The 24,114-nt window shown below is 35.7% G+C and overlaps 1 protein-coding gene across 4 annotated transcripts in view; it reads right to left on the bottom strand.

The window, feature by feature from the left end:
- The window catches only part of LOC124173172, a 246,228-nt gene that overhangs the window by 13,695 nt on the left and 208,419 nt on the right, over nt 1-24,114 (bottom strand). For 2 of the 4 annotated variants that reach the window (XM_046552674.1, XM_046552675.1), the window contains exons 1-2: nt 15,128-15,192; nt 13,774-13,819 (exon numbers count right to left, since the gene is read on the bottom strand). The exons of the other annotated variants lie outside the window; for them this stretch is intronic. The gene's annotated coding sequence lies outside the window, so the exon portion shown is untranslated. Of the gene's footprint in view, nt 1-13,773; nt 13,820-15,127; nt 15,193-24,114 lie in introns of those variants that run through there. 4 annotated transcript variants of the gene reach the window in all.

Below are 24,114 nucleotides of genomic sequence, written 5' to 3'. Positions count from 1 at the left end.
TTTTTAGTTACCTCAGTAGACTGCAGTGGAGGCCTATGCAGGAGGGGAGGAAGACAACCCCTAAAGCCCCTGCAGTAGGTAGACCAACGGGAGACTACAGATAGTCACTTGGTGTCGGGATTTTTGGGAGCCAGACTTTGCTGTTTGGGTTTGCCATCTTCAAGGTTGGCAAGAGCCTGAGGATTCTAAGTTAGTTCTACCTCCAAATTCTTTATGTAATTCACACATCCTGTCCTTTTGCCCATCCTCCTCCGAAACTCAGACAGGTTTGGGAGCCAGTGAGTTGCTAGTTGTCCGTCGCCACCTACTCTGGAGGATCAATTAACTTAAGTTAACTTATTCCTACCCTCAACCTAGCACCCCTCCCCTTCCGAGAGAAGGCAGATTTTACCCGCACTGGCACCCAGAATATCGCCCAACACCACTTAGGACTCCTGGATAAGATATTACATTGTATTCCAACTATTATTGTAAATTTTTGTAAATGTTTATATTTTCTATGTAAATTTGTTTCTTTTTAAAAATGATAGTATTTGATGCATAGAAAATAGTAAATAGAAAAATCTTCTTCATATGGTTGACTATTTCTGATTTTTTAAACAATGGCTTTCTTGAGATGCTTCCTCCCTCGAATGTGCAACATTTTCACATTAAATAGTAATTTTTTACTTAAGTCAATAATATTGGTGTTAATTAACCCTTATCCGGGCAAGGAGGGTCCAACGGGCCCTACAGCCTATATTTCAGGTTATAACATGAGAACAAAATATCCCAGTTCTGTGAACTTCTGTGACTTTGTTCATACGGACAAATGGAATAAGAAAAAAATATTTTTAAATAAAAATAAATATTTATTTTTTGTTTATGGTAAATTTAAACTTTTCCTAACGTAACCGGGCAAGCTGGGTCCAATGGACCCTTCACATACGCGATCAGTTGCACATCATTAGATGGTTAACATAAAAGGTATTATGTTTTAATTTTTCAAGTATTATTTGGGAGTCTTCACATACACATCTAAATAACCCCCTAACTCAGTGGCGTATGGCAGGAGGTGAGTGTTCACCAGTTATGCGACACGCTGCACTTGGATGCTTACGAGCATATATATCCAGTTTGTGTTAGCTTCAATCACGAAGTTTATTTTAGCTATCAAGGCTGGAAAATGTAATTAGTGTAAATTAAATAACTAGATTATGTACGCAGAATGTTATTCTAGGTAGCATGGGTGGTAAGATGGGGGCAGATACCGGGGAAGGTGAAAAGGTAATATAGAGTTGGGTGGTCACTGGAGAGTCACCAGTGCATTATGGTTGGAAAATCCTGGTGAAGTAGAGTGAGATGGGAGAGGAATGAACAATACGCAACAAACATCATTATCTGTATCCATAAATGAAGGATGGGGACAGTTTTTTCATTCTTTCGCTTATTGTTATTGTACCGTGGCGGTCGCCAAGGGCATATGCTAAGAGAAATTTTCCTTCAGTTGGGTTGAGTCACCGAGAAACCCTAGTGAATGAACACTGAAACGATCCAGTTGTTTCCAAAAAAAAACACTGATCCTCGGAATTTATTTGCAGCGTCCATCCAACGACATTAGGGATAAAGGAAAGCATATATCCTGCCATAAGGAAAGCATGCAGATGATGTCGCTTCGAATTTGAACGTTCTTGTTCATTATCATTCTCCTAAAAATCCCTAACGCATTGACAGTCCATCCTTCCCTGTTTTCTCCTTCTCCTGAACTCCCCGCCTATCTTTTCACCACCTTTCACCTCTACATCCTCCATCCTTCTTTCCCAAATAAACTACGGCATGTATGACAAAAGAGTAGAGTTCTAGCAAATAGCTACTGAGCAACGTAGATGAAGGCATATAAGATGTTGCACATAACTGATTCAGAAAATATGGGCTTTTATACGGAACTACCGCCTCAATATGCAATTTTCTTTGGGTAAAAGTAACACAACCATCGGAGTGATGGCAAATATTTACAAGTTTCCTTCACTAAGACATCACATACCCAGATAAGTTCTAATAGATGAGTACTAAGGAAGTAATCCGTAGTTTTAGAGAAATTCTATGAAATAACATATTTTTTATAATTATTAGATCATGGCTAGACAAAAGCTTTTGTCTCAAGATGGCACGCAAGAACTGCTGAACATTGAAGAAACTAGTGACGATGATTTGGATTACCAGCCAATCGAAGAGGAGAGTTCCAATGAAGATGACATTGACATAAAGAGCATTGCCTGGTTTGGATCGAAGAGTTGTACACCACCTCATTGAACCATACCAAAATACGAACAGAAATGAAACGAGTGACAAAAATTTCTCTGATATAAAGTTTGCATAGAGTTATGTTGGAACTATAGGGAAGTATTAACGATTTATTCCAGGAAATTTTCAAGCCAATAAAGTGGTAAAGTCGTTTCTTCATTGTTTGGTTTCACCAAAAATGGTATGTTTGTGTCATTGCCCAAGATGAAGAGTTGACCGGTAGTTCTTCAATGATTCATGCATCATAATAAAATTATGAAAGACGTCAATGCTAAACCTGAAATTATCTGTCACTACAACTGCACCTAAGGTGAAGTCGATTTCCTTGACCAGTTGGTAAAGACGCACATGAGTAAAAGACGCACAAATAGTTGGCCTTATGCGTTTTTCATGAGTGACTTGGACGTGAGTAGAGTAGCAGCGTATGTGGTGTGGATGAATACTGATCTAAATTGAAATTCTGGTAGACATTATTCAAGAACACTATTTATTGTAAGTGCATCCGATATTCTGGTTAATGTCCACATTGAAAGACGATTCAACTTGGGTTTGCCTTGGAACACAGGCTAAGGATTTTTTGATGAAGGAATTTCTGAGCCAAGAAATTCATCAAATTATAGTACAACAAAAATGAGATAATAAAACATTGTGATAAAAAACATTGTGCAGAAAAAAAATGTGTAACAACTGTGAGCAATCGGTGTGCAATGATCATAGTGACGTAAACGTGTAAATCAAAAGTGAAAAAAGCTTTGAGGGGTAGCCTATCCTGGACTCGTTGATAAAATTTTTTGTTTTCCCCCAAACAATACATTTTGATGTTGTGCAGTGTCTCGTTTCATAAGTAAATGATATTCAATTATCCCTTATGCTAGTTGATTCTAAATTTAAATTATTTCCACCAGAGATCAATTTTATGGAGGATGAATCATAATTTATTTAGATTTCAAAATTTTGTTACTAATTAACATGAAAAATATTCATTTATGAACATTAAAAAATATTTTGAAATCATTGATTTTGTATAAATTTGCACTATTTGAGAAAAAAAAATGATATTTATTCTAGCAGGTTGGCCCACATGAGCAAAAAGAAAAAATTAACAAGGAGGGTCCATTGGGCCCTGCTTGCCCGGTTACGTTAGAAATTTGAGGTGCCCGGATAAGGGTTAAAGTATGTTGGTGGTGGTTCTCCGGTATTGCTTTGTAGAAAACATTTTCACACCTCCTACAGGGAGTGTCATCAAGAGAAATTTGATTCTCTTGATAACGCTCCCAGTAGGAGGAGTGAAACATTGAGTGAAAATGTATTCTACATAGCAATACCCGAGAACCACCACCAACATAGGTAAAAGAAGCTGTGAAAATCTTCAGACGAAAGTTAATTAAAGTAAATTTACAATTTGAGTAAATAATAACTGTCACCCATAGTGCTTTAAGCACTTATCTTGGTTGAAAAGAAATGACTTGTAAAAATTGATACATTTTTGGGATTTTCAAACAATTACAAAATTTAAAATACACTTCATTATCAACTTTATATATATATGACATGCAATTTAGAGAAAAATAAGAAACCAATGCAAAAAAAGACGTTTTTAACATTCTAGTATCATCATTAATATCACCACATTAAAGACATAAAATTAATGTTTCCTCTTAACACATTCAGCCTGAAGGTAAAAATTTTAATTTTGCTCAGATCTGAAAATTTTGCCAAACGAAGCCATCATGACACTCAGTGTCAAAGTGGTTTCATAATGGCCATTTTAAATATTTCTTGGACATCTATAAATTGATAAAAAAAACTTTGAAAATTAAAATTAACCAATTTAGAAAAAAATTAAAAGTTGTACTGCACACACAATTTCCTAAACAAAATCCCAGGTGTTGTTGCTGGTTTTTACAGGGGCCTACATGAATTTTAGACGAATGGCCGCAAGGTAAAATTTTAATTTAAATTACGTGGATTGGAATGAATCGTGACAGGCTTCACCTACATGATACCTCAATAGTCACCGCAACCACTGAAGATACTAATTTAGTTGTGCAAAAAGATTTTTAAAAATACAAGGCTACTTCCGCAATTGAAAGAATAACATGTATAGGTATTTGTGACTCGGTCTGAAAATATTTCACTAGGAAAATTGTTTCAAGATAAAATCAATGATTGAAGCAATGGGCAATCAAAGGTATCTTTCGTCAACGCTACAGTAGATTTTTAACACTTGTCTCATTGTCATACCTCATTCGATCACAAAATGCCAAAGTATAAGCAAACCTTAGTATGAATAGACGTAGGAAGAGCGATGTAATAGAACGCACAACAGAAAATGGAGAGAGGAAACAGTAATGTAGCTGGTTTGAGAAAAAGGAATTATTCTATTGAACAATGATACGCTGGAAAAAATCGTCATGTTATGATCTCCAAAATCAATCACCATATATTTTTTAGCGAATTTCAAGTTGATAACTAATGGCGGAGGTGGCATGTGCATATACACATGCTAGCAAGCGCACACCCAAAGATGAATGAAATAAGAAATGTACCTTTTCCTTTACTACGAGAAGGATAAAATCCAGTCCACTTACAGATGTGATATGAAGCTCTGAATGCCACAGCTATCTCCTTGGCAAATTCACCACTCTGCAAGTATGTTATCCCTTGGCATCGCGCCAGGTGCAAATTCGGTCGATGCGATCACTTGAGGGGGCTCGGTCGGGACAAGGTAAGCAGGGGGAATGTGCTGTTCAAATGGACGCTGGGAGCAGACTCATGAAACGACGCGAGTGGGCACGCACATGTTTATTGAGAGACTCACAGGTAGTGTAGCTGCTGCCTACACTACCTGTGCCCAGGATCCTACTGTCTGTAAAAAAAGCCAGACACCCGAGTTTGATGAGTTCTATCGTCAAAACGAGGCAATCAATTGCAATACAACAAAAAGCAAATGAGGGAGAATTTATTTCTACTTTGGATCATTTACATCAACAAATTTTTGGCACCATAGTATTTTTTTTAATTCATTTTTTCTAAAAAATTCCCATTTTTGCTTGTAAAATCAAGTTGCCCCACTTTGAGTGCTTTGTATTCCCATAGTTTTTGTTCCAATAGCTTGAAATTTCGATATATGAAAGCCAGATCTATTATTAACACCTTTTAGAAAACAATTGTTTATACAGCAAACATTGGTGGATATTTTAAACAACGCAAATCTCTGATAACTTCAAAACCAATGAGTCAAATGAAAATGAAGCTGGACTGACACACATGAGGACTTCTGGAAAGTCTCGGGTGTCGTTGCCTACTAGGATTCATGGTTGACAATAACATTCAAAACACATTCAGTGAAACAACTAAAGCACTGAAAATGCTTGCGACAAATCCAAAGACAACTAGTGAAGCATAGAGGATTTTTTCAACCCTTAAACATGTTAAAACATTCTTATATAGCCAGATGGATGAGGACAGGCTCACTGCTTTGGCGATGTTGTCAATTTAAAAAAAATTCCAGGATGGTATTGAAGGTTTCAATGACAAGGTGATAAAGGAGTTTGCTCAGAAGAAGGAAAGGAGAATGTATTTCACCTACCGTCACTTGTAAAGGTGTGGTTAGAATAATTGTTTTCATTTGCATGCTTATATTACTTCTGTTAATGCAGTTTTAAGGGTAGAATGTACCAGTGGTTTGTCATGCATGTGCTATGTATTATATTACGACAAAATATGATGCTCATAGATAATAATTAGCATAATATAAATAAATCATCCTGTACCTCCTTTAATGCACACCCACGATAAATTACCACCAGCCACCACTGACTAATGGAACAATTTTTAAACTTCCTGCTGGTGTTGTTTTCAAACATTAAATTTTACTACCCAGAGAAACTGATTTCTTTAGTTTGAAATCGTACATCACTATACGTAATCACTTTTTTTTAATATCACATTTGAGCCTACAAAAAGTTGCTATTCATTGAGGCATTTGAGAGGCTGGCAGAGAATTATACCATGAACAATTTATTATTGCCAAAAACATAATATCACCTAATAAATCACACAGGTCTTTAGAGTAGTCCAGTGCCATGAATTAGGCTTACTTTTCATTTCAATGAAAATTTTCTAATAAGATATTTAAGCAGTGTTATTGATTGGGATTATCTTCTTTTAAATGTATCATGATCCGCTCTGATAATTAAAGATTATCCATTCGGTACTACAACATTTGCAAACCAGTGGGTAATTTTTTCAGGACGAGCATCGGTCTGTTGTAGAATACCATCATGGTGTCCAATGGAGATATAATATTAACCCATTCAAGCCCAGACATATCTATAGATACCTATGTCATACTTTTAAAATTCCTAAATACTCTCTTGTTTGTTGTTTATGCAATTTCTTTCCGTTATATGAAAAAAGATAGCCTTCAACTGGTTAACAAGGTAATGAGATCATTTGAGCCAATATTTGCAATTGTTACGTTCACTTACAGATGTCTGGTCACGAACTACTTAGAAATCGCCATGGTACGATCACGTGAAAATTAATCTTTCTTATTAATCAGATTTCTCTGAATCCAGTTATTGTTTCATTTTAAAAGAATCAGGAGTATTATCTATTAAAAGATATTCAATTTTCTTTCAATCTCACGACAAAACTAATCAGTAAAGTTTTGACAAATCTAAAGATACCTCTGGGTACAAGTGGCACTAAAAATTTAATTTTTAACTCATAGCTACAGGCATCCCCCGAGTTACGTAAGAGATGCGTTCCGGCAGACTCTGCATAAGTCGAAATTTACGTTAGTTGAAAATTTTGCGTTACTGCTTCAGAGATTTCTATCGGTGCGGTGAATTCTTGATGGAGAAATTCACGTTAAATTCTGGGTGAAGTTTGATGCAATTCACTGTAGTATTCATGAACTCTTCCGCATATTCTTGTTATTAGATACAGAATTAATAAACATTAATATACAGTCTGAGAGTTGCATCTTGAGCATTGCCAATCAGAATGCATAATACTATTCCCCAAATTGACCGATCGCGTGGATTCGGGAAAGTACCGTATCTCAAGGCTACAGGCTGCAAGCAATGTATTGGAGGGAAACCAGTGACATTTGGGTTTCAATTATGGAGTATTCACGAATAGGGTGGTGCGAAAAAACACAAGTTACAAATTTCGTGTCGCTATAGTGCGGAAAAGTTGCGATACGTTAGTACAAGAAAAATAAAAAAAGAATTATTCAAATCGATCCGATCCCGCAAAGCACCTGAAAAAAAGACAAAAATGAAAAAAAAATGTTTTTTTTTTTCGTTGTAAAAAAATTAAATTTAATGAATATCTTTTAACACTATAGCAAAAAACGATTAAAAATTATATAGGTTATTATTAATGTATACATATTTTTGGTTTTATACGGTCTTTTCCGATCACACAAGATCATTATAAATGTATTAATTTTACAATTTAGCCGATTTTCCAGAGTTTTGTAATAATTACTTGAGGATAATTTTTGTGAAGTTTTTATTAGCTATTTAGATCAAGAATGACTAAAACACTGGCCACTAGAATTGAAAGGCAACATCGCACTTTAAAAAGGCAGTAAGTTAACACCATTGAAACCGAAAGTGAAGATGCCAAGGTTTTAAATAATGAAATGCCAAGTTCAACAATCAAGGAGAAATTTGTTGACTAGAAAGTTCACATGCCTAGTTCTTTCAAAAAAAATATAATTCACCAAGGTAAATGAGGGTAAAATTATGAACAACAGCTTTTCATTGTGATCAATACCGTACAGCTGCTGCTATAACATCAAGTGTACTTGTAGACAATGGTGTTTTAACTGAAGAATATACTTATAAGTTCATTGACTGATGTAGAATTAGATGGGAAAAGAGAAATATTATAAACGATTAACAGCAAATCCATCTTGATTTAGGTGAGCTACATGGGTTATACTTTGACGGAAGGATATGCAATACCACGGTAATAGAAATGATTGAATTGAAGGAGTACTGTCGGACAGTTGAAGCGGAACACCATTCTCTAATAAAAGAACCAGATTTTGTGTATTTGAGTCATGTTTCTCCAAGCTCCGTGCCTGCTAAAGATATAGTGGTCTCCATATTATCTAATCTCTCTGACCAAGGAGCATCATTAGAGTATTTAGAGTCAGTTTGCTGTGATGGCACGAACATCAACATTGCATAGGAAGGTTGCACTATTAGAAAGCTCGTAGAAAACATTGGACCCCTGCTGCAGTGGGACGTTTGTTTACTTCATTTAATTTTATTACTTTTCTGTCATACTTTTCAGTATTTAGATGGTGAAACAAGTAGCTAACAATCATTTAGTGGGCCAATCAGAGTAATCTGAATGGTTATGGAAAGCTTCCAATGCTGCATTTCCAAACAATCGAATGTGAAATTCTACAAGTTGATAGATAAATTTTGAGCAAGGACCAAAAATACCTTATTGACATTAGTCAAGCAACCGCAAATGCTGACTTTCCAAATTACTTAGCAAACCGTGATCCTGACCCAATTTCACGTGCTCTATGACTCGTGTGAACAGAGCAATGGAATTCTAACTTTGATCACACAGAGAATGTATTGATGGCGACGGTTTTTTATTACAGAAGGCACATTGGAGAGCTAGGGCTAAAAAGAGCATTTAAGGATGACAGACTTAAGTAAAAGGCAAACTTCGTAAACTTCATTACTCCTACTAAGAACTTCGAAGTAACTGACTACACAGGATTGATTGACTGGAATGTAGTCAAACTATCCACTCCACCTCTTCTCAGGAAATTAATTACTAATGAAGAAATACCTTCCCTTATCGAACCAGGCAATAAACAAGATTAGGATATTTTAACTTCCCATATCGCACTCAACCAATGGGGTCGTGCGTGAAATTAGTAACGGAGGCATCCCTTAAGCTTTGTGACTATCAGTCCAGAGATAGATTTGTTAGGGCTCTACTCAAATCAAGGTCCACTATGTCAGACTTCACCACTTAATCGCAATACAAAGTAGTTTTCAAAAGCTAAAATTTAAAAGGAGATCAAAAAATGTAATTATTGTAAATAGCAGTAACCCTCAAGGGTTGGATGGATGGAGGGTGTGGGTAGAACTCAAAACTGCAGTCACCTCTCCGCAGTGAGTTCTGGGTTGCTTAATTATGATTAAATCATGTATAAACAAAGGAAGAGCTGCATAAGCAAACATGAAATATTACCTTTTAAGGTAATTACTCATCACACAACTCTGAAAAAACGGCTAAATTGCAAGATTAATACATTATCAATGATCTTGTGTGATCAGAAAAGACCGTATAAAACCAAAAATATTTATATATTAATATAACCTATATTATTTGTAATCGTTTTTTGCTATAGTATTAAAAGATGTTAAATAAATTTTATTTTTTTACAGCGATAAAAAAAACTTTTTCTACATTTTTGCCATTTTTTCAGGTGCATTGAGGGATCGGAAGATGACGTCCGATTTTAATAATTCTCTTGTTTTTCTTGTAATAACATATCGCAACTTTTCCGCAGACACGAAATTTGAAACATGAATTTTTTTGCACACCCCTTTTGCCGAATCTAGTGCCTACTTTTATTATGTGGAGCTGCATGCTGGAGCTAACACCAACCTTGAGAAAATAGATCTAGGGCAAGGAAGAGATGTAGTTTTAGGACTTACGGATGAGATTAAATTACCACCAGACACAAAAATATTTGTTGACAACTTATTCACATCAGCAAAGCTGCTAAAAGAGTTAAAAGGAAGAAACTTGGGTGGCAATGGAACCCTATGTGAAAATAGAATCAAGAGTATAACCTTCCAGAAAAAAACTGCATTTCAAAAATAAAAACGGAAGTCTGCTCAGGTTAAATGAAACAGTATCCAAAACATTGGCTGCTATTCTGGATAAGCGTTGCAAAAAATAGCATATGCTATTCTGCGGGTCATTATTGCAACGACCCCGTATTCAGAATGAAGCGTAGTAATAATTTTGTTCGGAATAGCAGCATGCTATTTCTTGCGCGAGCTATTTGGAAGCTCCGCCCCTTCCCGTATGAAAAACTTTCTGAACAGTTTGCGCAACCAATGAGGGAGAAGATATTTTAAATATTTTTCTGTATTTTATGGAATATTGACTTGCAATTACAAATAATTGCTTCATTTGCATTTAAAAATTATATTAAACCGTGGATTTATATAATACGCTTTGAAAATCTCGTTTAGGAAATCAGCTGATTGTTGTTGTTTTGATAATATCACAATGGCTTCAGACAGGTGGGTTAGGTCATAATTTTACTGTTATAATGATGATTTATCGGGCATAAATATTGAATCATTTACCTATATCCGATCGGTCCTTTATCGTGAGATATATGTTATGCGAAATAATCATTGAAACCTAAATATGTTTGATTTTCTTCGTAATTGTCTTAGGCTTCGAAGTCTGTCTGTTCGTTGCATGTCAAAATAAATATGTACCAACTTTTATTGCTTTGATCGTGACGATATAGCTTTACTGTATGAACTAGAAGCTTTCGTTTCTAATACTAGCTTTATATTATATGACTCCCTAATTTCAGTATTCATTCTCTGTTTAGGAAATGAAGTAGGTGGCAACGTCACCGCTGTGCTTTCATGTAATATGATGGAATAGTATCAATATTTCAGCTGCAGATTTGGAAAAAGCAGAGGGATGTGATGGTGAATTTGAGGATGGATGGAACAACTGTGAAAAAGTGAATCGTGTGGAAAGTGCTGTTGTGTCACTTATTATTGTTTTCGTATCAGCTGATTTTAATATGCTCACTGAAATTTTTGATAGACCCTGAACTGTGCCGATATACTGAAACTTAATTGTGTGAATAACTAACTTGCCTATAGAGGAAACAATTTGTATTGAATTCCACATGATATATATTGCATTAATGATGTACATGGATATTCCATTAAACGTTTGTGGCGAATCATATTTGTTCGGAAACTTTATTGGTGTTCGGAGAAATCCTTTGTTTTCAAGCAAGTAATTCAAGTCGACTGCCCGTGTTATAAGTTTGTAAATTTTAAGTTTTAATTGTAGAAGGTAGCGAATAGTGGGGAAAATAATTTCGACTCGTTGTATGTTTTTGTATATACTGTCCAATTGAGGAAATGAACGGCTGATCAAAGTATATGGTATTATTATGGTAATATATGGTTTTCATTGAAAGCTATAACTGTTATTATATTTGGCGGATTAGTGTGTTCACACAAGCTTGAAATTTTTCAAGAATCGACCTGATAGCCTACATTGAGGATATTTTTAGTAGCAAGTCAAGTGATGAAATAAAATTATGAGTTGTAAATATGAATAAAACACGGAAAATTTGGGCTAATCGTAGTAATTCTTTGCATTAATTGTTATTGTTTTCGTACTGTCGATGAAGCAAGCTTGAGCTTCATATATTAAGCTCGAATGTTAATTTCTAACCAATTCACTTAACTAGTGAAATATTCATCACTTATGCTACTATTATTTAATTAAAATAAAGCAGATAACATTTTATTTTTGGCTATTATTCCATTTTTCAATGCTTGATTATGTTACTTTAACCTCAGAAAAACAATTCGACATCGCAATGCGCACGTTTTCAGGGTTGCAATACCGAATAGCTCGGCCTCGAAGACTGCGTAATATTATAGCAAGCCTACCGGTTGCAATTCGCGTTCAGAATAGTGAATTGCTACGGGCCTATGCTATTCTGAGAATTACGTCTTCCGGTGTAGTAAAAACACGAATTGCAACCATTCTGAATACCAAATAGCATAGGCGTTGCAATACGCTATATTATAGCAACATCGGTTGCAATATCGGGGAATAGCATAATGCTATTCCATCCAGAATAGCAGCCATTATGTGGTAGAATGGTAATAACGCAGTTACCATGATTACTAATTGTATGCATAATAAAATGAAAACTGATGCTCATTATTCTGTCACCGAAAAGAAAAAAATGACGATGCAATGCCAGTGGCGATCGCAGAATTCTCACAATGGTGGAGTAGACCTATGCCATGAATTATTGGCAAATTAACGGACAACGATGAGGAATACAAAATGGTAGTTCACCTATTTTAGATGGGACTTGAATGTATTGATTGTACAGGGATGGCTTCGGTATAGAAAACTGAAATACCGGGACATACTGCTGTAAAATTTCAAAATCCTAATGTCTATTGTTCACGTAATAATACTTTATACCATAATAATATAATACCTAATGCTCAAAATAATATTATATTATGCATAAATATTCAACTATAAAAACCACTCAAAGACTTAAGCAATGAATTATTTAGCGGAAACGTGCATGAATCAAATTACATGATATTGTACATTGTTGATCCCTCAAGTGCCAATATGTATCTTAAGATACATGTAGGATTAAGCAATGCAAATGTTAGATATTAAAAAAAAACATTTTCCCTTCATCAGATATGATGGCTAATCATAATTTAAGCAAGGAAAGTATAATATAAAAAAAAATCTTCTGGGCATTCATGGATAACTAAGGTTTCTTGAGGTGTACCCCATGGATAAATATTGGGACATATTCTTTCTGTCATATATATTACTGACCAGTAAAGTACAGGGGGCTACACCATTCCTTTATGTAGACTGTAATAGCAAAACGAATGACTAATAAAATGCCACAATCGCTCAAACCGAGATCGGGTAGGTAGTGACAGGAATGAAAGTGGACCACGAATCTGTAGCGTCTGAAGCGGGAGCACTTGGGAGCATGTACTGGACTACAATCTTACACAAGTTTATTACCACTCACGAGATGGTGATCTTCTAATGAAAATAATAAAATATTTAGTGCTTAAAATGTTAATAATCTTAATCTTTAGATTTTCTAAGCCATTTAGTCAATGAATATGAACTTTTCAATAGTATGATTCACCTCAAGCGTTATAAACACATTTTATATTCACACGGTTACAACCCTGTATGCAAATGTTAGAGAGATTTTACTTTAAAACTTTAAGATCAAATGGTGCTATTTAAGGCTATAAAAAATGCCTAAACCGAGGAAACACATACAAAACAATAATTCACTCACAACAATAAAAGTCGCAATTGAGACTTGCCCTTTAGACAACTTGATAATAATTACCTACATGCTCTACACGACAAACTACCACCTTAACCAGTTTCAAAACAAATACTACGCATAGCCGGCACAATCGACCGAAAAAAAAAGCTTCAAGCCAAAATATTTCATCATCACCGTTTTTGTTAACTTGTCCATCAAAATGATGACACAAACTTTCAAGACATGCACAACTGAGACACCAATTGGGTGACACGACTTATTTAAAAACAAACAATGGCATAACACCGAATGGAATTATGCAGTTTCATACACTGTTATTGCAGAAGACAGAATTATAAGAAATTGATCATAATACCCACTTGAAGACTCAGGAGGTTGTGGAAGGAACGTTTTCCGACCGGAATCCTGGAAAGGAAATTGGACAGATGAAGATTAACAAATTGGCAGCTGAATACTTTTTCGTCATTCCATGAACAAATGCTACAGCTACAGATACGTAATTTTAAGACGTAAAAAGCCATTGAAAGGGTTGAAATAAGGCCCTTACAACTTCAATACAACCCGGGCGAAATAATATTCATTCAATACATTAAAAGGTAGAATTAGCAAGTAACGAAATAGAAATAATGACATAGCTATGGTCTATAATGGGCATCTTTTCATATCGAGGGCCAGAGGAAATAGCAAAAAATAATAATACATGCAGAAACTTACTGACTACAGCCCTATCTCAGTGAATAAAATAGAAATATTTCCCGATTATCAGAGAATAGATGAAAAGACCAAAAGAAAAAAAATAGCCCAATCATAGCACATCCTACTATCTACCCACTCCACCTGGAATTCCATTGGTGTCAACACATTTATCCCGGTACCAAATAAATATTTAACATATAACATTTACACAATAATACTGACATAACACCGGCAAATATCGATAGAAATGGTAGAAATTCGTAGACACAATGAGTACACGACAATACAGCAGCAATGGCATAAGTTTTATTATGCCTAAGGCGTTCACAGTATACTTTTATCGAATACTAATTTTCAACAGATCTTCACCATGTTATGGATTCAAAACTTATGTCGCATTCTTAACAATATTACGGGCGGGAGAAAGCGCAGCGACAGCAATCCAATTAACACAATACACGCTACTTATTTTCATGTGGGAATGGCTCGTACTTTAAAGTATACTGCTACCCATATTATTACCAATAATATAAACCCTAATTTATCCGTTTTACTCTCAAGCACATCCTAAAATCAGAAGATTATAAATGATGGACAAAGGACAATCAACCGTGTGGTATAAAATCCAATTAGTAGAATAAAACAAAGTTCCATTGAGACAACGAATATCAACTCGCCAACACGTAGTATGCGTGACATATATCCAGAATGTATTCGAGGGCCGCATTGCAATCATAATATCACCTGAAGTGACGCAAGCTTTAACAAAGTAGTCACATATAAATGAAACACTAACTGCAAACAATAGCAAATAAGTAGGTGATGTAAGAGAAAACACGTTAGAAATGAGTAGTAACAAGTCTGAAAACACAAGTCACTACGCCTTGTTACATGGCATTGATAATTAAAACTCACGAATGTGGGATCCAGATTACAAACACCTAGGACTAAGGGACGATAAATGAACTCTTGATAAATGAACGACATAGAATGCAGAGAATCCTAAAAACAACGTACCAGACCACTTTTACTTTCTCGTTACCGTTCTCTCAGCAGGAAGCGAGCTATCATTGTGCTCGTGGTCAAATACCCATAATACCACGCAAGTCAAGACTCAAAGCATAGAGACGGCATTACCATGATGATTGGATACAATCGCAGTTAGCGCGGCAGTTTGTTTCTAAGCTGGCATTTATGAGGTTATTGCGACGACAACATATGATATATCACGTTTTTTAAATACATTTTAAATTAAGTTGGCTGTTAAATAAAAAAGAAATATATTTTATATTTCGAGAAATTCATAGCCAACCTTAAAGTAAGCCTATAAGTTCCACTGAATACAATGACATCAATGAAATTAATTTCATAAAATAAAACATTACAGTATTTAGCTAACATGGTGATATATACACTGAAATATATTGTCAAAGGCAATAGAATCTTCAGTTCCGGGAAAAGTACTAAAATAATTTTTAAAAGCTACAATTTGTTATTAAAAAGGATGTCGTTTGATAGGAGACCAAAATATATTTTACGTCGCCTTAATTTTCCCTTGCGCCAGGAAATAAGAACAGGATGGAAGAAATAAGAAATAATACTGGATTACAAGAGCCATATTTCATTTTATAATGACGACAATAAATGTACTTTAAGGAACTCATATTATAACAAGCCTTCAAATAGTGTTACCTTCGGTTTGAAACAATATTAATTTTGTTCACCTTTAGCCAAAAATCCAAGAGGCAAGATGCCAAAGTCATAGAATCTTATAAGCCATTTCAATAATTATGTATGAGTTTGCTGATCGGGAAATTGATTAGTTTTTTTACAGGGATTAAAACTTGGGAAAACACCTGGATTCCCAAAAGTGACGTCACAAGCCGAGTGATCATGCATTATCGTCCCGGAAGTCGGCCAGATCTATGTACGGTCACTAAAGATCGGAGGAAGGAACTGCTTCGTGTCTAGTTCATGGTGAAGTTCAAGCATTAGTCAATTTTTCAAATAGTTTATTTCATGGACTACGCAGGCTTGGATTGCACAAATGTGATAACGCCGTCGAAATTTTTGATGTGAGCGAAAGGCATGAATATTTGCTTGGGCAAATGATTACGGGCTTGGTTCGAATTGAGGTACGTGGTTTCTTATGTTATTGTTTAATTCTGGTGTATTAAAGGTGTCAGTGTTGTTAATGGAACAAAGAAATTCCTCGAGTCTTCGAAAGAAGGGTATATCGGATCCAATAGAAACAATTTTTTGTCTGGAATTTGAAAGAGATGTAATTATAGTTGAGGCTGAACATTTTTCATAAACTTGGTGAGAAAAATGGTCACTCTTTAATGCATCGTAGGTTACCTACCTGAATTTGAGAATACTAATTTCATAAACTTCATTGATTTATCATTGTGGAATCGATGTTTGTGACGTATCCACATGATGACGGAGGATTGAGTGCTAATTGCTACTTCCCTTGAGTTTTGAAGGAACTCATTTTCATGACAACTCCTCGTACTATTTAACCATCCAAACAGTTTTTCAACTATTTCAATTTCCTTCTTCGTGCGCATAGCAAATCATACATGATCCGTAAACTGTATTGCACATTCATGCATCTCATGGCAAAGTGATTACGACCTGAAGTATAATTGTTTTCGTGTGTTCACTGTGTTAGTATCCCTTTCTATCAGTGAACTAGTATCCTATGAATCGTAGATTTTCCTGGAACATAAAATGCCAGACTTAACAATCCAATACCAATTGGGTGATATTATTTGTTAGATATGGTTAATTAATTCGTCATCTTATAATTCTCTGCCAGCCTCTGGAAAGCCTCAAATGAATGCCAACTAATTTGTGGGCTCAAATGTGATGATTATAAGAAAAAAAGTGATTACATTCATGTAGTGGTATACTTTTCCTAAGTAAATAAATCAGGTCCTGTGAGTAGTAGAATATGATGTTTGAAAACATAACCAGTAGGAACTTCAGAAGTGTTCCATTAGTTATCAAATTGAAATTCGATAGAGAATATCAGTTGATTCATCTTGGATATAATAACATGAAATTGATTTTTTCCGGCGTAGAATTTTTCTGTAGAAGTATTTAATATTCTCGAACCAGCTACATTACTGTTTCCTCTGTCCATTTTTTTGTTGTGTGTTCCTATTAAGCAGGGGAAAGTGGGTCAAAACCGACGGGTAAACATTTCTTCATTTAAAACTTGACCCGCTGTGGGAAATATTCTTTTAAATGTGGTTAACAGTAATATTTATGCATATAGGGTGTAGCATATTAATGGAAATGCATTTAATGAAAGTGATTCCATATATTTATGATTTTTTTCAAGCATTGACAAAATGGAGATTTTGCCTCAAAGATGGGGCAAAATGGACACCCATTGAAATTGCATTTACACAACTTTTATTGTACAATTTTGAAAGATTAATTTTATAAACACACTTTTAACACGTTTGTGATATTTCTCACCATGGAACAGTAAATAAAGAATATGTGAGGCTGGATATTTACTAATGCACATCAATCACAAAAGAAATTGTCATCTTCTTCACAATTTAAACACGACTCTCAGCCCACTCTTTGCAATTCAAACATTGTATCCAATCCACTTTATTCTTGGAACTCGAATACCACTCATTGCAAAATTTGCAAGCCTACTCTTCTCCTTCATCACAATCATCCCTATCTGTAAAGGCCTATTTACACGATGCATCAACACGTACAAGTTAATGTCTTTTCGTGAATGATTTCTGAGGACCGGAACGGAACTTTTTTGAATGCGTGAACTAAATTAGAACAGGTTCTATTTTCTGTGAATGCATTCGTGCAAGTTGGGTGGTTAATGGTGCATTTTGGCGTTCATTCTCACGTTCATACATTTAGACAATAACCAGTGCGTACTAATGCATTGCGTAAACCGGCCTTAAGGTTATCCAACCTCTGTCGGTCCTGCCCCACTCTCCCGTGATGGTTTTGCCCCTCGACACACAGTACAAAAAATGTGCCAATAAAAGTAATCCATAATATCGTGTATCCATTATCAATTATTCGTCTACACGGGCTTAAAACACAACTAAAAACACTAAGTTATCATATTAACTTACTGTTGGTAAATCAAATCAGCATTTAAGCTGCCAGATCCAAAACAAACTTAACTCGTTCAGAAATAATACCTAATAAAAATCCTTAATAAACCGTCTAATATTTGAAATATTCACAGAAACTAAACGGTGGCCTCTACAAAAAGGAAAAAGAGCTCAATCTGCTGGTAATGGCAGCCACTTCAACTACTTTATAATGTTGATGCTTGAAAGCAACAACTACCAGGTGATTTAAAAGGGCCGGTTTGATCCGATAATACTCATGCTCTCACCAACTGTGAATATGGCAAAGCCAAACGATGAAGTCTGGCTCCCAAAAATCCCGACACTGCGTGACTACCTATCGCCTCCCGTCGGTCTACCTAGTTCAGGGGCTGGAGGGGTTGCCTTCCTCCCCTCTCCTTCTCCTGCAGAGGCCTCCACCGCAGTCTACTGAAGTAACTAAAAGAAAGAAACAGTGGGAGCACAAACAGAAGTAATTTATTTTATGTTTCAGGATTGCCCCTTCTGTACCGGGAATAGGAAAGTCAAGGAAGGAGCGACTACCCATTCCAACCAGATTGCGTTACCTATTCGGTAAGTAGGTATGTAGTTGCAAATGCATTTAATCTCTGCTTTTTCTTGAATCATTCAGTATTGTGTGACTGCCTTGCTTTAAAGATGCATGCCTGCCAAGAACAAGATTTTATCTAACAAAATTGACCAACAGAGTTTGAGGGTAATGTATGTTAAGAATGGATGGCAAATATTTCCTGTTTGACATGCACAAAATGTTATTTGCCATGGTACACTTCGTACTTATACCAAAGATTACAGACCTAATATGCTATTCGGAAACTGTAGTTTAAATGGAATCTTCATTTTTCTTTTCCTGGAAAAATGGTCATATCGCTATGTTAATGTATACAAAATGGCTTTTGGGTGCTCCAGACTGTCTCAATCAGAGGCTGATAATAGTAAGTTCTTTTGAGTTGTTATTTTTTTGCTTTTGTTTCCGATGGGTTGTTAACACAGTGGTGTGTAGTCCGTGAGACTGCTGCATTTTTTAAATTATGAATGCTGCCAAAATTACTGTTATATATGTCAATAATTCCTGTTACCTTCATATTTTTCATATTGATCTTTTCCATGAATTATTCATTATTGTGCAACTGCCTTGCTTTAGCCCTCAAATGGATTTGCTGTGCCTAGGCGGCGCTCTTGGTTTTTAAAGTGGTGCAAAAGTTTTCCATTCCGATGGATCAATTTGAAATTTTCAGTAGTCTATTTTTTCTTCTTTCTTCGTCTACAGATACAATTTTTCTTGCATATCGTTGATAGTTTACATTTATTTGGCCTTCAATGTAAAAAATGACATCATTGGATTTACGGTGCCGAGAATTTCCTGGTCGCTATGTCGGGTACTGCACTCTCAATATTAATGTCAAGGCAATTATGTTCCATATGAGCTGATTTAATGTATTTATAATCATATTATTTGATTTTTTAAACTTTATGAACAAAATGAAATTGTTTAATAATATTTAACAATAGGAAACTATTCGTATACCAATTTTGCTTTCTCTTTTAGCTAAGAATCGTAATGTATGCCTCATCATAATGTTTTTTGACAAAACTTCATATTTTGACCAGAATCATTCGAAGAAACTCATGGCTTGACAATGTTGTTTTTTCCATGGCCTCCGACTTAGTTTTACTTGTGCCTAGAATTCCCTCATCACTACTTCAGGGACTCCAGTCTCAAAGCTAATTTCAAAGCAATTATGTTTCATATGAAATGCTTTAATCTATATATATAGATTAAAGCGGTTCCCATCCAAGCTGTAGTAAAAGAAACATTACGAAATTTTCGTTTTTACGAAATTACGAACTTCAGTCCCGGCGGTTTTAAAATTAACTATATTACGAAGTCCCATGCATAAGCAATGACATTTAGGTAGATATTCATTGCGCTTAGTTTAAATTAACGCACTACGTTTACGTTCTCCTAGTGTACTGTGACCAAGAGCGTCAATTATAGTTTTTTCTTCATACACATACGTTATATAATAAGCTTCATTGCTGAGGAATCGTGGTGACTGACTCATTACAGCTTGTAAGTTTGATGTACAGTTAGTCCTCTTCCTCTCCACATTCGATTTACGAAATTTCAGAGAAATCAGCAATATGGCGCCTTTGCATTCGGCCGTTGCTACTCGGTGCGGGGTAAAGGAACTCGCACTCTGGGCATAATCTGAGCATCAATCATAAGTATTATTGAATCCGGTGTGAAGCTAGGAACTGTTCAGCGTTTCGCCCGTTCTACCTTGCCGCGGAGAGCCATTTTTTCGGCTCCAGCCGCGTTGCGTGCCCAGCTTGATCAGTTCGTCATAATTGTGAGTTTGCGCCCAATTGTTGTGCGGTGTCGCATCTTGCATGATAACCGTTCTCCTCGATGCCTTGCATACAGTTCGGCCGGCGAGAGTTGACCGATGACGGCACAATAGGAGGGGCGGATAACACTGTGCCAGTACGGTTTTCAGCCAATCGCTGTCTCAAACGCACGTCACACCATCGCATACTCATACAACATTGTCAAATGCGTAAAGAGCACCGACATAAGCCTGATCCACCAAAACATGCCCTTTCTTCGAATCACCAACACAAGTGATTCTTCCTCTAGGTCCTTCACCGTCGTCTTCCCTTCCGGCTCCATTCTTCATGGAGCCCTTTGTCGGTATTTTCCTTTCTTACCTGGCAATACTGCCCCGGCCTAGACCATTCTGCATGCCATCGGACAACTCTCGGCGGCCATACTGTAGGTTTATCAAATTAGGAACAACGTATGGAATGCATCTAGCAAACACCTATATCGATCTTACTGTATACGGCAAATTATCAACCCTCGATTACGTCATGCCACATTCTTCTATTGAGAAACTGAAAACAATTTTCCGGTTCATAAACATTTCCGCGTAACCCTATCGCGTTCATCATAAACGATTTTTTCGACATTTCCTAAAAGAAACTTTCATTCGAACTTCGTTATTACGAACCTACGATTTTACGGTTCCGTGAACTTCGTTATAACGAAAGTCGACTGCACCCGGGTTACAATTTGTGACGTGTATCAGTGAACACGTATTGCGATTGCACACTGCGAGGATTCAAAAACGGGAACACAGAGGTCTTGTGAATGCAGCTAGCGCGTGATCATTTCCGTTTTACGAAGGGGATTCTCGTGGAAATAATAAGCCTGGTGTATTTTACCATTCAAATGCAGTGATTGTGGTGGTTTTGCATCCGATTTAAATTTTCATAAAGATTGCCGAGAAAAATGAGGGGGAGTGAAATTCATTCACGGATAATCCGCAAGACGGATGTACCGCGGCCGGATAATCGGGAGTCTGTTGTAATTTCAATTTCTTAATTTAAGTGTTTATGGTAACATTTTATAAAAGACTTCAGTTATTGTGATAAGAGAGAATTTTGGACAGGCAGTCTCACTATCATTGATAGAAAATATGTTTATTTATTTTTACTGATTTTTCTTAATCAAAGTAAAGTGGGAGATTCATCCCCCAAAAAGGCTTTCTCTCTATCATGTGTGTCAATTTTTACTATGGAATTACTTAACTCATTCCGCTGCTCACCGCTTTTAAAGAAAATGCTCAGTGGCCGTCATTTTTGCAAAAAATTGTATTTTTTTAATATTGATTTAACGACGTGATCTTATGAGTTGTGATTATTCGTACATGTATTTTACTATTTTTCCCAAAAGTAACCCTCCATTTGTTAAAAATTTGAAATTAAAATTTTCCAAGTATCCTGTCAATCTTGTAATACCTTGCCGCAATACATGTATATGATTCTGATATATCTTTGCTTTTTGTCAGTACTGTGGCAAAAACCCGTTTAGAACTAATAATTTTATTTAAAACTAGTGAAGATAGTAATCCAGCTAATGTGAATTTTTCAATCTGGAAACGTTAGTTTTGAATACAATTTTAAATGTTTAATTGCGCTGAAGAAAATATAATAAATATTACCAATATTTCCTGCAAAAGTGTTGTTTCCTATCATGGATAATGCGACTGAGCGATTCGAAAACCTCTGGGAAAATTGTGTGATGGCTTGCATGGGTTAATTAATAAAAATGAAAATTTGTATAAAAGAAGAATTATATTGATGAAACATCGTCAAAAAAATCAGAAATTGTCAACCATAGGAAGGAGATTTTTCTATTTACTATTTGTATTGCATCAAATAATATCATTTTAAAAAGAAACAAATTTACGTATAAAATATCGACGATATAAATTTTATAAAACAATTTTATCCAGCTGTGTAAATAATTTTCAGCATATCCAATTCTTGTAATACTCCAGAAAACACTCAAGACAAGATCATGGCTCAGCCATGCAGGTGGGGCAATACTATGAAGTGTTCTAGCAGACATTCTTCTTGAAGTGCTACCTACACCTCTTTTGTTTTAGTCTTTTCCGTCTTTGTCATATAGTCTAGGAAATGTCTTGATAATCCCTTGGTTTTGAATGAGGTGTGCTGGGATGATGCTTGTCTCTTCAAGGGAGCTGGAGTTATAGATATTGTTAAAAGTGATTCTAAAATTGAATTCAAAAGTCGATAGAAGGAATTTTCAAAAAATATTCTAAGAATAAGAAGTAACTGTTTAGTAACAGTAAGTTTAGTAGGTGGATTCCCAAATTTTTGTACCATGTGATGGATTTCCTTTCAGTGGGATAGGAAGACCTTTTTTGATCCCAATGATGGATGCCACTCATACAATTGTTGTATTCAATCACTTCCTGTGGCTTTCTTGGTGTGCAACCTAGGACATGAGATACTTAAAAATTAACCTTTTTATTATATACTAGAGGACTAAATAAACTTCAAATCACCTTCGTGTATCAAGCTATGTATAGAAAAATCAATTGTTCTTCGTTCGTCTCGCCAACATCCGTAAACATCTAAAGCGACCTTCTCTCAACCACGGAACGGATTATCTTATCATTATGTTAGAAATGACTATATAAACATATAGGTACTTACCAACAACGTTTTTGGTCAGTACTGTTTATAGGTTATCACTATTAAATTTGGTTATTTAAAAAAACTTGCTTATGTTTGGATTTAAATCGTTTCTTTGATGAAGAAGCTTTAATTTTTTAATTTATCCACTAATCACTTAACTTATAATTTTGCTACACTTTATAAATAAATTTTATAATTTTAAAACTCTTGATCAAAAACAACATAAACAAGCCACCATGATTATTACAATCCCATTTGTAATACTCGTACTACCAGTCACTGAGCCACTGCCATGAACTGCACCAGTGGGGATCTTGAGTTCTACTGCATCCCCTTCCTCTGGTCTCTTTCCCTCTCGCAGGCGCCTCCTTTTTCTCACTACGATTATTGCCTCTCATTATTGCCTCCTCACTACTATCGTTAATTTTAATGCATTTAAATAAACAACATAGCAGCTTGTTTACAAAGCGTTTGCAGTTCTTGGGCCAATAGTTCGTGTCACTATTTGATTGTGAGCGCTACGCTTGTCAGCTTTCTTATCTGGATTACCCGTGGAGATAGAGGCTAGCCATTGTGTTCAGCTCAGAATCCATTACCTTTATTTTCATCGCGTGATCCCATATCTCAGTAATCTCGCCAAATATCACAACCAACCCGAAAAAAAAACGTTTAAAAGATATCTAGCCATCTTATCCATTATGTTCAGTCGAGAAAATTGCCATTATTTTTGCCCAAGCGATGAATAGCAATGTCGTAAATTGGCAATACCTACTCCTCCATTTTTTATGAGGCACTAAAGATTAAATAAGTCCGCTGTCTGTGGGTGTAAAGGCCATTTCCTAAGTCATGAGA

Source organism: Ischnura elegans (genome assembly GCF_921293095.1).
Source record: "Ischnura elegans chromosome 13 unlocalized genomic scaffold, ioIscEleg1.1 SUPER_13_unloc_4, whole genome shotgun sequence".
Classification (NCBI taxonomy): Eukaryota; Metazoa; Arthropoda; class Insecta; order Odonata; family Coenagrionidae; genus Ischnura; species Ischnura elegans.
This window is presented reverse-complemented; position numbering and strand designations above follow the sequence as displayed.